Here is a 15,372-nt window from a genome sequence, read left to right as displayed (position 1 = left end):
AAATAGACTCATCCTCTAACCCCAAGCTCATTCGAACAAAAATAATAAAAAATGACAGATGATAGGGCAACTTTTTCGCCCTCTTAGCTTCCATCCACAACCATGGCATAAACTTACCCTCTTAGGTATAAAACAAAGAGGGCAACTACACTACTTTAAACTTATATTATAGACAATGAAGGCAAATCCTAGTCAGCTGCCCTCATTGCTTTCCTTTATAGAGAATCATTTATTGAAGAATAAAGGCAATTTTGCATTGGTCGCCCGCCTTGCTCCTTCGTCCTTTCTCCACTTCTTTTTTGAAACATTTGGATTCAACTTGCATTATGTAAGTTTCAAACATTTAAATGAAATATTTGCAGAAATATAAATTATTGTATAAATTAACAACATCTTTACATTAAATACAAGCTGTCATAATTACATAGGACTACAAATAACAATTACACAGGTTCAAATCAACTTCTTATAATCTTACATGTCCTGTCAAATGCTAATCATCTAATGCCCTTGTTTGAAACCTGTAACAGAAGACGGAACATTCATTAGTCCATTAACCACCAATTGTGAACGCATCAGGGAATTTCTCAAAAGGATATTCTACTTAAGTGCTGTTGAAATTTACAATCTGATCACCATTGAAGAATAGTAGAGAGAAAGAAAAATAGAGAGGAAGAGAGAGAGAGTTTTTATTCAGTAGAAGAATTATTACATCATCTGAAAATGATGAGAAATCAGCTTTATATAATGCTGAACTCATTACAAAATAACAGAAAAGTATTCTGTTACATAACCTGAACAAAACAGGTAATCAACAGGTTACCAGTTCTTAACTAACTATATGTAACAAACTGTTGAGCTGAGCTGGCAGAAGGACTTAAGGACTTTTATCTTCATTATGAAGATCAATATCTTCAACAGGCCCCCTCAAGCTAGGGAGGGAATCAACCATTCCTAGCTTGGAACTTAGATGGGAATGTTGAGAAGAAGGCAATGCCTTTGTGAAGAGATCAGCAAGTTGTTCTTGTGTAGGCAAGTAAGACAATTCTATAAGTCCTTCCATGACCTTTTCCCTTGTGAAGTGGCAATCAAGTTCTATATGTTTAGTACGCTCATGTAGAACTGGATTTTTGCCAATAGAAATAGCAGACTGGTTGTCACATAATAATTTAACAGGTTGAAGGTTTGTAACTTCCAATTCTTGCAAAAGCCTGACTAGCCATGTAATTTCTGCTGCTGCAGCTGCCATTGCCCTATATTCTGCTTCCGAAGAAGACTTGGAAACAGTAGCTTGTTTCTTTGACTTCCAGGAGATAGGAGAAGTACCTAGAAGCATTACATAGCCTGTAACAGATCTTCTGGTGTTGGGGCATGATGCCCAGTCAGAATCTGAATATGCCTTCAAAGTTAACTGAGATGTGGCTGTTAACAAGATACCTTGTCCTAAGGTGCCAGCAAGGTATCTTAAAACATGATGCAAAGCAGTGAAATGTTCAACTCTAGGTTGGTGCATGAACTGACTTAGAGTTTGAACAGAATAAGACAAGTCTGGCCTTGTGTGAGTTAAGAAGTTTAGTTTCCCTACTAAGCTTCTGTAAAGGGCAGGATCAGAGTAGTACTCTCCTGAGTCAGCAAACAACTTAACATTGACAGGAAGAGGGGTTTTAGCAACCTTGGAGACATCCAATGAGCTGGACTGAAGAAGTTCTTTAGAAAACTTCTTTTGGGTCATAATAATGCCCTGATGAATATAGCTTACTTCCATCCCCAAGAAGTAATGCATTTTTCCAAGATCTTTTATACTGAAGACAGTATGTAAATGGAGTTTCAAGGCTTCAATTGTAGCAACATCAGTCCCTGTGATGATTATATCATCTACATAGATGGCAACTATGATAATGTGTGACTCACTCTTGTTGAGAAACAAAGAGTAGTCATTTTTGGACTGTAAGAAACCTTGTGCAAGTAATTCTGAAGTCAACTTGGCAAACCACTGCCTTGAGGCTTGCTTAAGCCCATACAAAGACTTTTGTAACTTGCAAACAAGCTTGGTAGGATTAGGAATACCTTGAGGCATCTGCATATAAATATCTTCTGAAAGATCCCCATGCAGAAATGCATTGTTGATGTCTAATTGAAAGATAGGCCATTCCTTACTAGCTGCTAATGACAAGAGACATCTGATAGTTGCCATTTTAACAACTGGTGAAAAAGTTTCCTCAAAATCAACTCCATATTGTTGTGTGAAACCTTTTGCAACAAGTCTAGCCTTGAGCCTTTCTACAGTACCATCAGCTTTAAGCTTGACTTTAAAGACCCACTTGCAACCAATTGCCTTTTTTCCTGTAGGAAGAGTAGTAAGTATCCATGTGCCATTACTCTCTAAGGCTTGTATCTCCTTTTGCATAGCCTCTACCCAACCTTCATGCTGAGAAGCTTCCAAATAGCTGGTGGGCTCAGTATGAAGAAGAAGTGTGAGCAATGAGGGATTGAATAGTAGATGGAAGATTCTCAAAGTGAACAATATTACACCAATGAGGTGAAATGCTGACAGAAGCTACATAATCTGTCAACCATATAGGAGGTTTGGTAGTTCTGCTAGAATGTCTCACAGATGGAATTAAATTAGAAGTAGGTTGTGGGGAGGAATAAATAGAAGAAGATGTATTTGTGGAGATAGATTCAGTGAGAGGAGAAGAAGAAATGGAAGAAGAAGAAGTATCTGTGGTGTTAAAGTCACTGGTATGTAGGAGAGAAGAAGATGAGGAAGGAGTTTCTGGAAAAAGAAATGGTTCAGGGACTTCAAAATGATAGTCATGAGAAGGTAAAGTGTTTATAGGAAGGAAAATAGGTGAAGGTGAAGGTGATGAGGCAGAAAAATGGAAAGGAAGGTGTTTTTCATGGAATTGAACATCTCTGGATATAAAAATTTTCTTGGTTGTGATGTCCATGACCTTGTAGGCCTTTTGATCAGGTGGGTATCCAATGAAGACACATGAAGTAGCTTTGGGATCAAATTTACTTCTATGAACCTTGGTTGTGGCTGCAAAACACAAACAACCAAACACCTTTAAGTGACTCAGATCAGGTTTAGTACCATGAAGTATTTCATAAGGTGTCTTGAAGTGTATAGAACTTAATGGCATTCTGTTAAGCAAATGAGTGGCAGTTAGTAAACACTCTCCCCATAAATCCACAGGAACATGAGATTGAAAGTATAAACTCCTGGCAGTTTCCAAGAGGTGTCTATGCTTCCTCTCCACAACACCATTTTGTTGTGGAGTATCAGGACAACTCCTTTGATGAGCAATGCCATGAAGCTGATAAAAATGTAAAATAGCTCCTTCACATAGTTCCTTGGCATTATCAGATCTGATACACTTCAAACGAGCATTAAATTGAGTCTGAATAAAAACAAGAAAATGCTTAAGAATGTCAACAGCATCTGATTTATGTTTCATAAGAAAAATCCAGGTATGTCTTGAAAAATCATCTACTATTGTTAAGAACTGATTACAGCCATCATGAGTAGATATCTTGTATGGACCCCAAGTGTCTATATGTAGAAGCTCAAAGCAAGCAGAGGTTTTAATACTACTATTAGGAAATGAAGATCTAGTGTGCTTAGCCTGAGGGCACACTTGACACAGATCATCACAAGTAGTAGAAGTATGCAACTCATCTATAACATGATGAAGTTTATTAAAGGGCAAATGACCTAGCCTCAAGTGCCATAGTTTCACTGCTTCATTATTTGCAATACACACTGTACCAGCAGGCTTCACATTCTTCTGTAAAACAGTGTAGTCAGCTCCTGCAGCATAGAGTCCTGACTCCAATTTACCAAGAACTAGGGTATTGGTCTGTGAATGACCCTGGAGTAAACATGCATCATGTGTGAAAACAACATCACAATCAAGATCTTTGCATAGTTTGTGAGTGCTGATAAGATTGAAAGTAAACCCTGGAACATGAAGCACATTTTGAAGAACCACACCATTTTGGAACTTAACATTTCCAATGTGTTCAACCACAGCTTGCTTGCCATTAGCAATAGTAATAGAATTGTTGGGTTTAGTGAACTTGGCATATGAATCAAATAAGTCTAAGTTGGAACAGATATGATCAGTGGCACCACTGTCAATGATCCACTTAGCATTAAAACAAGACAATAAGCATGTACCTGCCACATAAGCTGAAGTATGAGTTGAATGCACAAGATTCTGTGCATTCATAGAATTAGATGGAACAGATTGTTGCTGCTTAGTAGAGTCCTGTGCTTGCATATGCTCCAGAAACTTCTGGTATTGCTCAGTAGTAAGATGAGCTGGTTCAGCATCATAATCTGACTGTCCTTCATCATCATCACCATAGACAATAGCTGCAATTCTTTTGCCTTTTCCTCCCTTGTAACCAGATGGAGGACCATGGAGTTTAAAGCACCTTTCAATTGAATGACCAGTCATCTTGCAATGTTCACAATAGAAAGTTTTTCTAGGCCAAGAACCTCTACCAGCAGTAGAATAAGATTGATAAGGTCTGTTCCAAGAACCAGAACCTCTACCAACAGAAGGATTAGATTGATAGGATGTATATCTCTTTGTATCTTCAGCTGCAAAGGCCATAGGAGGAGAATTTCCAACTGTAGCAACATTTCTTTGTTGCTCTTCTTGAATCAGTAACCTATATGCCAAAGAGACATTAGGTAATGGCTGCATCATGAGGATGTTAGATCTTACATTTGCATATTGCTTGTTCAACTTCATCAACAATTGTATTAATCTCTCTTCTTGCTGTTGTTCTAGAATTCGTTTGGTAAGATTACATGTACAACCACTGCAAGTACATACAGGAACAGGTTTAATGCCATTTAGCTGGTCCCATAGAGCTTTAATTTGAGTGAAAAACTCAGCTACTGGACTAGATGCTTGTGTCAATTCATGAAGATTCTGCTGAATCGAGTATAATTGTGCTCCAGAATTTTGAGAATATCTATCCTCAAGATCTTGCCAAATCTCTCTTGCAGATGTAAAATAAATCACACTTCTAGCTATATTAGTATCAAGAGAATGCAAAATATACGAAGTGACCATTGCATTGCATCTTTCCCAGGCAGGAAAAACAGGATCAGAAGGTGATGGTTTAGGAAGTGTTCCATCTATGAATGGCAATTTATTCTTACAGGCTAAAGCAATTGTAATCCCTCTTTTCCATTCAGTGAAATTCTCTCCACTAAATTTCACAGATACAAGAGAATTAGCTGGATTTTCTGAAGGATGAAGAAAATATACACTTGAAGGATTTTGAGTAAGCGGAATTGTGGAAGTAGGAATTTCAGAATTTTCAGGCATTTTGAGAAGATTTTAGAAGGAAGAAAGATCAATTAAAATTTGATCAAGAATATTAGAATCACAGAGAATGAAATTTTAGAATCAATCAGCAAAAGAAATTTCTCATATCACAACTTGTGTAATAACAACAATTCTCAGAATTATAAGAATCAAAGAAGAAATTCAACTACGAGAATCAATCAAGAGATTATCAAAAAAAAAATGCAGCAATGAAATGAGGTATAGATCAAACCTCAAATTCGCAGAATCAAGAAAATTTCAGCAGAAAACATCTAGCTCAAATCGAAACAATCAATTACATCAAGAACTTACGCAGCTCTGATACCATGTTGAAATTTACAATCTGATCACCATTGAAGAATAGTAGAGAGAAAGAAAAATAGAGAGGAAGAGAGAGAGAGTTTTTATTCAGTAGAAGAATTATTACATCATCTGAAAATGATGAGAAATCAGCTTTATATAATGCTGAACTCATTACAAAATAACAGAAAAGTATTCTGTTACATAACCTGAACAAAACAGGTAATCAACAGGTTACCAGTTCTTAACTAACTATATGTAACAAACTGTTGAGCTGAGCTGGCAGAAGGACTTAAGGACTTTTATCTTCATTATGAAGATCAATATCTTCAACAAGTGCTTAGAAAAATCAAACCATACTACAAGCCTAGAAGAACTAAACCGTGATTGAGCAGAAGTACATTATGATGATGATTTGGATTAATACCTACTACTATAACATAACTACAAGTAATAAAAAGATTTTTGAGTTCTGACTTTACTTTTATGCATGGCAAGTTATTATGACTAATTGGTTTTGTTCTTTGCTTTTGTCTCTCACGGTGATCTGCAGCACAAAGTTTAATCAAGTTTCATAAGATTGGCTGGATAGAATAATACAGATGTACAACAATGTTAATAGGAAGGAATATAGTAATGAAGAAATAAAGATTGAACAACAGCTAGTCATATAACCTCGAGAAAGAGGTCTACATTGTATTCCTCAGCCAAAAGCACAAAATGAGGGAAACATAAGGCTACATCTCAAGAGTTACAGAAATGAACATCCGCTTTAAGCTAACTTTCTGAAAATGGAAAACTGAAAATACAAAAATTAGCACTATGAAACTAAAAAAATATGCCCCTCTTAAAAAACAAATGCGTATAAGGATATGCAAGCAACCTAAACACTATAGTTTTGTAGGTCAAAATTTATACACTACAAGATTGCATGAAATGAACGCATTCAAACGCATATACTAATCTGCCTTAGGATCTCATCTATTTAACGCAGGTTTAACGACACGAGATCAGTCCACTTGAGATGCTAAATATAGGTCTATATTCTTAGACAAGGTCTGTCCAATGTTGGTGATGATTGTCCATAATTTGGGGTCAACTATAATCCTAGCTTGTTGATTCATCAGGGATGATCAAGATCACTATAGTACATTACCACACTATTTTAGAGTTGCACACAACATAGAATCTCCTAGCCAAGTCTCCACTTGGTGCTCAGCCTAACAAGAGTCAACAATCCAGTGGGTCGTATCTGCTAATCTAATGTCTACCCACCAATTGTTTATAGACTCAGGCCATATATTCATTTTTTGGTACGTGACTTAGTTTTTTTTTTTTTTTACATCGACTTAGTTTCTACTTTGCTGTTACATTAAGTGACAAAAACTGCAAGTGAACTACTTTTTTGGTCTACAGTTAAAGCCATACTCTTTTGGATCCGTTCTTTTTAAATATTGGCCAAAAATATTTTACGATTTAATTACGTAACTAATGAAACATGATATTATGATAGATTTGATTATATTATGTTGTAATAATGTTTCATAAACTAAAACAAAGCAAATAAGGTTAGAACATATTAATGTGAATTTTTTTAAAAAATTCACACCGCATTGGCCGTGAAACGTTCTATTTCTCCGTTACAAGTCGTTCCCGCGACAACGCGATCGTTCCCGTGAAAGCGACCACGACCGTGTTTTTTTCTCCAAAATCAAGATAATATCATACATTTAAGTTAAGAGAAAATCACAGTAAACACATATCTAATACAAATTTACATAAAATTGTATATAGCACAATTAAAGATATGATAAATTTAATATCATTTGGTGCATCTGTAAGTTATTGCTTGCACTCTGACCAATATTTCTGCTTAATGTCATATTCTATGACAGACCTAAATAAGGTTTATTTCCATGAACGAAAATAGAGATCTCATTCAAAATCAATTTAATGGACAGCTGAATGTCGCTCGACTTTTCACAGTGGAAACTTTTGACTTAGATTGTACACATAGCAATTAGCATATATAAAATTCAAGTCAAAGGTTCCCACCGTATAGCTTCACAACTATGAGAAGACATTTTGATTATCTTGTACTATTACAAATCAAATTAATTTGAAATTCTAGCACCCAAACTTCAAGTGCTCATCCCTACGTAAATAGCATACCAAAACTTTCTTTTTTCACTTCAAATTCCTTTATATATTTATCTCCTTTTTTACATTTTCTCACTTTTTATTGTTGCTTTTTTAAGGCTTCTTGCATTAACTTGTCTTATAAATTCTCCTATCTTCCACCATCTTTTCCCTTCCCCTTATTCCTCTTTCAATTATTTATTCCTCCCGCCTTATCCCCTTTCTCCCCTCATATTTTATAATATGAGCATTTTAGTAATCATAATCCTTACTGTAGATTCAAGTTGTAATATAAATTATAGAAAGATTGTTTTAAGATAAAGAAAAATTTCATTAAGATAAAGGAAATTTTATTGTAGTGAAAAGATCCGAGGTATTTTCTTGATAACGTACTGACAAGGTTGTTTTAAGATAAAAGAAATTTTCATTAAATAAGAACGAAAGCATATTACATCTATATTGAATTCTTACTCAACAAATAATACATGTTAGTTACACTAAATATCATTGAAAGTCATCCTTGCCAACATTTTTGGAATAGGGCCAAAGGGAATGCTAAACAAACATCATATTTGTAAGAGCTTAATGACTTTCCAATCATTTTTTGGCATCATATACAATAGGATAAAATTTTGGTAGTCTAATAAACCAATAAACTATATTAACAACTCAACAACACAATATACATACTGAATCACGCAAACATATATATAAACCCACAAATAAGCGCCATGCCACATTGCTATGTGGGCTTGCACATCGGCATCATCTACCACATGGCAGCACTGACAGCTGTAGAATGCAGCATCAATTGTAAACAACAGGCAACAGGGGGAGCAGCAAGGGGCTGCATACAAGGAATGAGGGGTAGCAACAAGGGGAAGTAGCAGGGAGGCAACATATAAGGGTAGAGGGGAATGTGAGGTGGGTCTTTTCATAACAACTTATTTTGACAACGTACGTTTAGCTTGAGGTGAGGTGGGTCTATTTGGTAAGATAATAAGTGGAGGCAACCCCACTTTTACGTACCTGTTTTCACTCATTCACTTATTAATACTCGCTTATTCTTCCACCCTTATTAATACTCGCTTATTCTTCCACATAACAGAGCACTATTATTAATAAGAGACCAAAGGCAAAGGGAAATTTTTAATTAAGTGGACTATATTATATAGTACTGATTATATAATACTTGATTGCTTGATTATAGATGATTATATATTTATATTATAAGAGTGGAGGTAATTATAGATAATTATTAATAAGAGACCAAAAGTGGAGCTCGGGTAATATAGCAATATATCTCCACTCTAATAACAAGATATACATTCATAACAAAAGTAGGCTGAAAAAATCCACATCAACAATAATCGACTACTGGTGAAAGTTATGGTAGCCTTTTTAGAGCATCAACTCACTACTACTCCTCACTATAGTGTATTTGGTGTTCAAGTTTAATTTTAGGGTTTATATTTAGTAGGGGTGAAGCAGCAGCAGGGTACAATAGAAAGAGGGGCAGCAGCAGCTTGCGTATAGTAACAAATTAAAAACATATCGTAGCACCAGAGGTAGCACAATATGGATTTACAGTAGCAGCCAGAATACATCAACCACCACCCCAAATAACAACAATAACAACAACCATCAACCACATAGTTAAAAACGCAATAACAACAACACATCAACAATAATCGAATTCGCAACAAAAACTACAACAGTAACACACACCCCAAACCCATCTAAAAATTAGCAACAAATTACCCTACAAAAATTTGAAAGAAAGCAGCCAATAAATAACTATAATATCAACTAAACCACCAAAATTAGCTAAACAAATAAATTCCAGAACACAACCATGCACACATATATGGTATACACGGATTTAGGCAAGAACATTCCAATGCATTTATGAAATAAGAAAATTCAGCCACCAATTATCCAAACTGATTATCCAGAAACTGCAAATTTAGATACTTGAAGCCTAGGTAGGTGAATTCAGAAAATCAAACCCCAAAAGCCATTAATTAAACCACATATAGTTGAACTCAATCCAGACAAAACCAATTAAACACCAAAATTTCACATATATAAAACAGGAGTAACAAAACTCAATACACCAATAACAAAACTCAACTTTTTAATGAAGATCAAACCTTCAATTGATGATCAATGTGCAAATAACTGGAGCCCATGAATAGTTGCACAGTCAAATATGAAAATCTCAGGCGGTGAATTGAAGTGAAAATCGGGTTTGTGAAATCACTTTAGGCTGAAATCTGCAGAGTTGAGATTGTGAAAATAAGTATAGAGTTTTTGAAAGGGAATTGAGGACTATGAAGCATGGGTACGGCTCCCAGGTACCGAATCCCGTACCGGGGACGGGGACGTCCTGGGTACGGTACGGATTCGCCTGGGATTCGTACCCAGAACGAATCCTGAGGCTGGGTACGGGGGAATCTTTCGGGGACGGCTGAGTTAAGTTTGGGGACGGGACTGGGGACATATTTCAGGGGGAGCCACGTACCCAACTGGTTTAATGAACTTTAAGAGGCCCAATTTTATTTTCTAGGGTTTTAGAATTTCGAAATTCCCAAAATTCTCTCTCAACTCACCTGAACTGGGAAGTGCGAAGTGCTTTGCCGCCTCGCCGCGCCTCGCCGCCTCGCCGTGCTCCGTCGCCTCGCCGCGCCTCGCCGCCTCGCCGTGCTCCGTTCACCGGTCTTCTCGCCGGTTTATTCTCTTTCGTTTCTTCTCTTTTGAAGCACTCGCAGAGTCGCAGTTCTTCTCCTTCGAAGGTCGACTCGCAAAGTCGCCGGTTTTCTTCTCCTTCTAACCTCGACTCGCCGGATTCTCTGTTCTAGGTAAGCTTTTTCTAGTTCTCTCACTTCTCTGTTCTCTTCGAGTTGTATGAATTCTACTTGACTACTTCAGTGCATGTTTTTTTTTTTTTTTTTTGAATGTGTTTATTAGTTATTAGACTTATTACTAGCATGTTATGACTTAAACTCTTAAAGTTTGGGTCTGTTTTTTTTTTCTTTTTTTGTTTGCTTTATTTTTGGGAAGAAATGCAGTAAGGCAGTAAGTTGGTGTTTTGGTGAGTTGGTGACTTAGTGTTAGATTGTTAGTTTATTTAGTTTAATTGAGTGTTGATAGTTGAATTGTTGTTGTGTTGATTCTGTTTTGATTGTTGAATCATGAATGTTGGGTTGAATTGTTGTGTTGAATGTGTGTATTAGGAAAAATATGGCATCCCAATCTCAACAACAAAGTACTAATATTGGTAGCAGCACGGGTAGTGGGTCTGGTGCGGAATCAACGCAAAGTGAGGGGTTGCCTCCATTGTGGAGGTTTGTAACAAGACTTGAAAAACAAGGGCGGTTGGTGGAACATGGAAATATAGATGTAATTTTTGTAATGAAAATCGAACGTCTAGTTATTCTAGAGTTAGAGCCCATTTGCTTCAAATTAAGGGTCAAGGAATTGCATGTTGTAAGAAAGTGTCTCGTGTTGATAAACTTGAAATGCAAGAACTTGATGATGAATATGAGACTAAGAAACAAGATTCGGGCCCTAGGGAAGTTCCTTTGCCTAGTGAATCTCTTTCTCATTTGGACTCCGATTCTACATTCAAGAAAAGAAAGTCTGAAAAATCACCTATTACTAGATTTTGGGATTGAAACTAGGGATCAATTGGATCAAGAAATTGCAAGGATGTTTTACACAGGAGGGTTGCCATTTAATCTTGCTAGGAATCCACACTATATGAGGGCCTTCACTTTTGCTGCCACCCATATATAGGAGGTTACAAACCTCCTGGTTACAACAAGCTTAGAACTACATTACTTGTACAAGAAAAAGCTAATGTAGAGAGGCTTATGATACCATTGAAATCAACTTGGAGAGAAAAAGGGGTAACAATTGTGACTGATGGATGGAGTGATCCAACAAGAAAACCTCTCATTAATTTCATGGCTACTTCTGGCAATGGTCCAATCTTTCTTAAAGCTGTGAATTGTTTTGGTGAAGTGAAAGATAAGTATTTCATTGCTAATCTTATGAAAGAAGTCATTCAAGAAGTAGGCCATCAAAATGTTGTGCAAATCATAACTGACAATGCAGCAAATTGCAAAGGGGCGGGGGAGCTCATTGAGAGTGAGTTTCCTCACATTTATTGGACACCATGTGTTGTTCATACCCTTAATCTTGCTTTGAAGAATATTTGTGCGGCAAGGAATGTGAATAGCAATCATGAAACTTATGAAGAATGTAGTTGGATCACAGAAATCCATGGAGATGCCATTCAAATTAAAAATTTCATCATGAACCACAACATGAGATTGGCCATGTTCCAAAGATTTTCTCCTCTTAAGTTGCTTTCCGTGGCCGATACTCGCTTTGCTTCCATTATTGTGATGCTTAAGAGATTTAAGCTCATCAAACGAGGTCTTCAAGCCATGGTTATAAGTGATGAGTGGACTTCTTATAGAGAAGAAGACATGGGGAAAGCAAACTTTATGAAGGAGAAGATTGTGAATGATGATTGGTGGGACAAACTTTCTTAACTTGTTGATTTCACAAGGCCTATCTATGACATGATTAGGCATTGTGACACCGATAAACCATGCCTTCACTTAGTGTATGAGATGTGGGATTCCATGATTGAACAAGTGAAGCTTGAGATTTACAAGAAAGAATGTCGTCCTCATTCGGAGTTTAGTCCCTTTTTTCATGTGGTTTATGAAATCTTGGTAGCTCGTTGGGCAAAAAGCAACACTCCTCTCCATTGTTTAGCCCACTCCTTGAACCCGAGGTATATATATTCTTTGGCATTCTTTTTATCTTGTTATATTTATACACAAATTTATAATCTTTTTTTTAAATATTGAAGGCTCTATAGTGATGAATGGCTACTTGGAGCTCCATCTAGAGTTGCTCCTCATAGAGATGGTGAAGTATCTCGAGAAAGAATGAAGTGCTTTCGTAGATTATTTGCACTTAGTGATGATGTTGGTAAAGTAATGGATGAATATGCACTATTCCCTATGAAGAGTGGACCTTTTGAGGATTTAACTTGTATTGAAAGGACATTCTACGGATCCTAAGAGTTGGTGGCAAACTTTGGAGCTCAAACTCCTCTCCTCCAATCTTTGGCATTTAAAGTGCTTGGGCAACCTACTTCATCATCTTGTAGTGAGAGAAATTGGAGTACATATTCCTTCATTCACTCACTTAGGAGGAACAAGCTAAATCCAAGTCGTGCACAAGATTTGGTTTTCATCCACAACAATCTTCGCCTTTTATCAAGGAATTCCGAAGAGTATTGGGAGCTTTACACTAAGATGTGGGATATTGGTGGAGATGCATTTGATTCATTGGATGTTGGGTTTTTAGAGTTTGCGGAACTCTCACTAGATGAGCTGGATTTAGAAAATGAGTTGCTTCTTGAAGATTGATGTGTTGCGATGTTGCCTTATCTAAGTTTTATCTAGTTTAAGACATAAAATTTAGTTGTTGTTTTATGTTATTTTTAACTTTGAACTATTTATGTATGAATGTTTAATTTAGTTAAATTTTTTTTTTGCCGAATCCATGCCGTACCCGTTTTTTGCAATTTTGATTTTGCCGTTTTCCGTCCCCGTACCCGTCCCCGTACCCGTTTCCGTGCAACCTAGATTGAGGAGTAGTGATGGCAATTTTTTTTTCTCCTAATAGGCATAAGCTACAAAAGGCATAAGGAAACTCATTAGGAATAGATAGATATACCGCATTATCTGAAATCCACAAGGTCAGGCTCACGCTGCAGCTGCATAATTAATGGGTTGTCCTTGTATGAGTTCTCACCCATTGTATCCAGCTCAGAGATAGCCTCGTCAAAAGCCTATACAGTACGCAGATTAATTGAAAGTTAGCAAATATGACAGTTCACACCATAGCAATAGCATAGCCAAAAACTTCATAAAAGCAAAGCAAGGGTCAATCCACATATGCTTAGATAATTCCCTTTCTCAGCAACTGCACAAACATGAGGGCATAGCTCTGCCAATGGCGTCCCATTGTATTCTTGCATCATGTAAGAATCATATATATGAGGCTATCTCTGAGCTGGATACAATGGGTGAGATCACATTCCATCATCTAAGCTTCTAATGTTAATAAGCAAAATGTTATTTTCTGAATAATAAAATTAACAACTGAAATCAAATAACAAATCTAGCAAAAAAAACATATATAGAGCAAAAATAATAGCTGAAACCAGATAAGAAATCTAGTAAAAAAAAAGGAAAAAACAGAGAGGGGACCGAGAAAATCGATCAAGAAAGCCGACATTTTACCACGAGATAAGGATAATCTGAAGGGCAAACTCATAAATGGGGGGAAATCGCATATTATTTGGGAAATATTAGTAAGAATCAACACAAGTGAAGAGAAATGAAGTAAAAATAGGAGGAAATCACATATTCTTTGATGACCTCTATCAATTTGTCAATTCAAAACTAAAATAAAACCCTAAAACACTTAAATAGCGAGCAATTGAAAATCATCAAAATAACCAATGAAGGAAAAGCATCATAATTATCAGCAAATTTCAGCATTATTACAACAAAAACCCCAAAACTTAAACTCAATGTATATACCTTTCGCATGTAAACTCTCCACTTCATCAATAATAGACTTAAACCTCTGCGAATCCGGCTACGACAAATCATGCGTATCGCCTACAAATTACAATAATCTATTTAGCATTACAATTCAAATGAAACACAAACTCCCAATCAAACCACAAAATCGAAGTAAAAAGTTACCAAAAAGTAAGTTTTTGACGGCGAGATATCTAGAACGCAGATTTCTCCTTACTACAACTTCATTTTCTTGTTCAACTTCATCAACATGTTGCTGCTGATTAGAAGTTGAATTAGCTTCAATTTTGCTACTCCTCAATTCTCTAACTCGTGTGTTAGTATTATTGCTTCTGCTACCTGCCTCTTTCTTCACTCTCGCCATTGTCGCAAAAACCCTAGATTGGGTTTGATTTGTGTAAGTAGACGGAACCCTAAAACGGAGGAATTCGACGGGAAAAAAAGGGATGGAATTTGAAAAGTGGGAATGAAGAAGAAGAGAGAGAGAGAGAAGAGAGGAGAGAGGAGAGAGGAGAGAGGAGAGACAGTGAGGACGACAGGAGGCAATGAAGATGGAGATAATGAAGGAGATGAAGATGTGGAAACTTGCCGGTGATGAAGGTGAAGATCTGGCTTAAGACACGAGGCGTGATTAATGGCAGCCAAGTAATTTTAGCAAGTTGGGAGGGCAGGATTGTAATTCCACTATTACTAAGTACAGTAACACAACTTCCCACTTTTTAATAGGTAGTAGTTGTTGCTCCGCGCGCCTAAGCGCACGGTGCCCCAAAATAGTATAATTGTGATATTTGAAGTTCGTAAACCTTAAGTGGTAAAATATCTATTTAGCACGTATTCCAAACAGACGCTGAGTACACATATTGTCTTAGTTGCATCAGGCAAACCAATGAAATACGGTGTGCAAACACGATTTATTTACTCGTTAATTTCATTTGAAAAGAGAA

General features: G+C 36.6%; 1 long non-coding RNA gene across 3 annotated transcripts; it reads right to left on the bottom strand.

The window, feature by feature from the left end:
* Window positions 1-5,991: 5,991 nt before the first annotated feature.
* Window positions 5,992-14,932, bottom strand: LOC104893843 (uncharacterized). Of its 3 annotated transcripts, XR_007274246.2 has the most exons (6): window positions 14,594-14,932; window positions 14,426-14,506; window positions 13,554-13,668; window positions 9,944-10,066; window positions 6,327-6,450; window positions 5,992-6,198 (listed from the first exon to the last, which is right to left on the bottom strand). It is a non-coding gene; the product is annotated as an uncharacterized LOC104893843 (long non-coding RNA). The 3 variants fall into 3 exon arrangements; XR_007274244.2 differs by having other exon boundaries at window positions 5,992-6,450; XR_007274245.2 differs by lacking the exon at window positions 6,327-6,450.
* Window positions 14,933-15,372: the final 440 nt, after the last annotated feature.

This window comes from Beta vulgaris, chromosome 5 (assembly GCF_026745355.1).
Source record: "Beta vulgaris subsp. vulgaris cultivar EL10 chromosome 5, EL10.2, whole genome shotgun sequence".
Classification (NCBI taxonomy): domain Eukaryota; kingdom Viridiplantae; phylum Streptophyta; class Magnoliopsida; order Caryophyllales; family Amaranthaceae; genus Beta; species Beta vulgaris.
The sequence above is the reverse complement of the archived record's forward strand: the minus strand, read 5'-3'. Positions and strand labels throughout refer to the sequence as shown.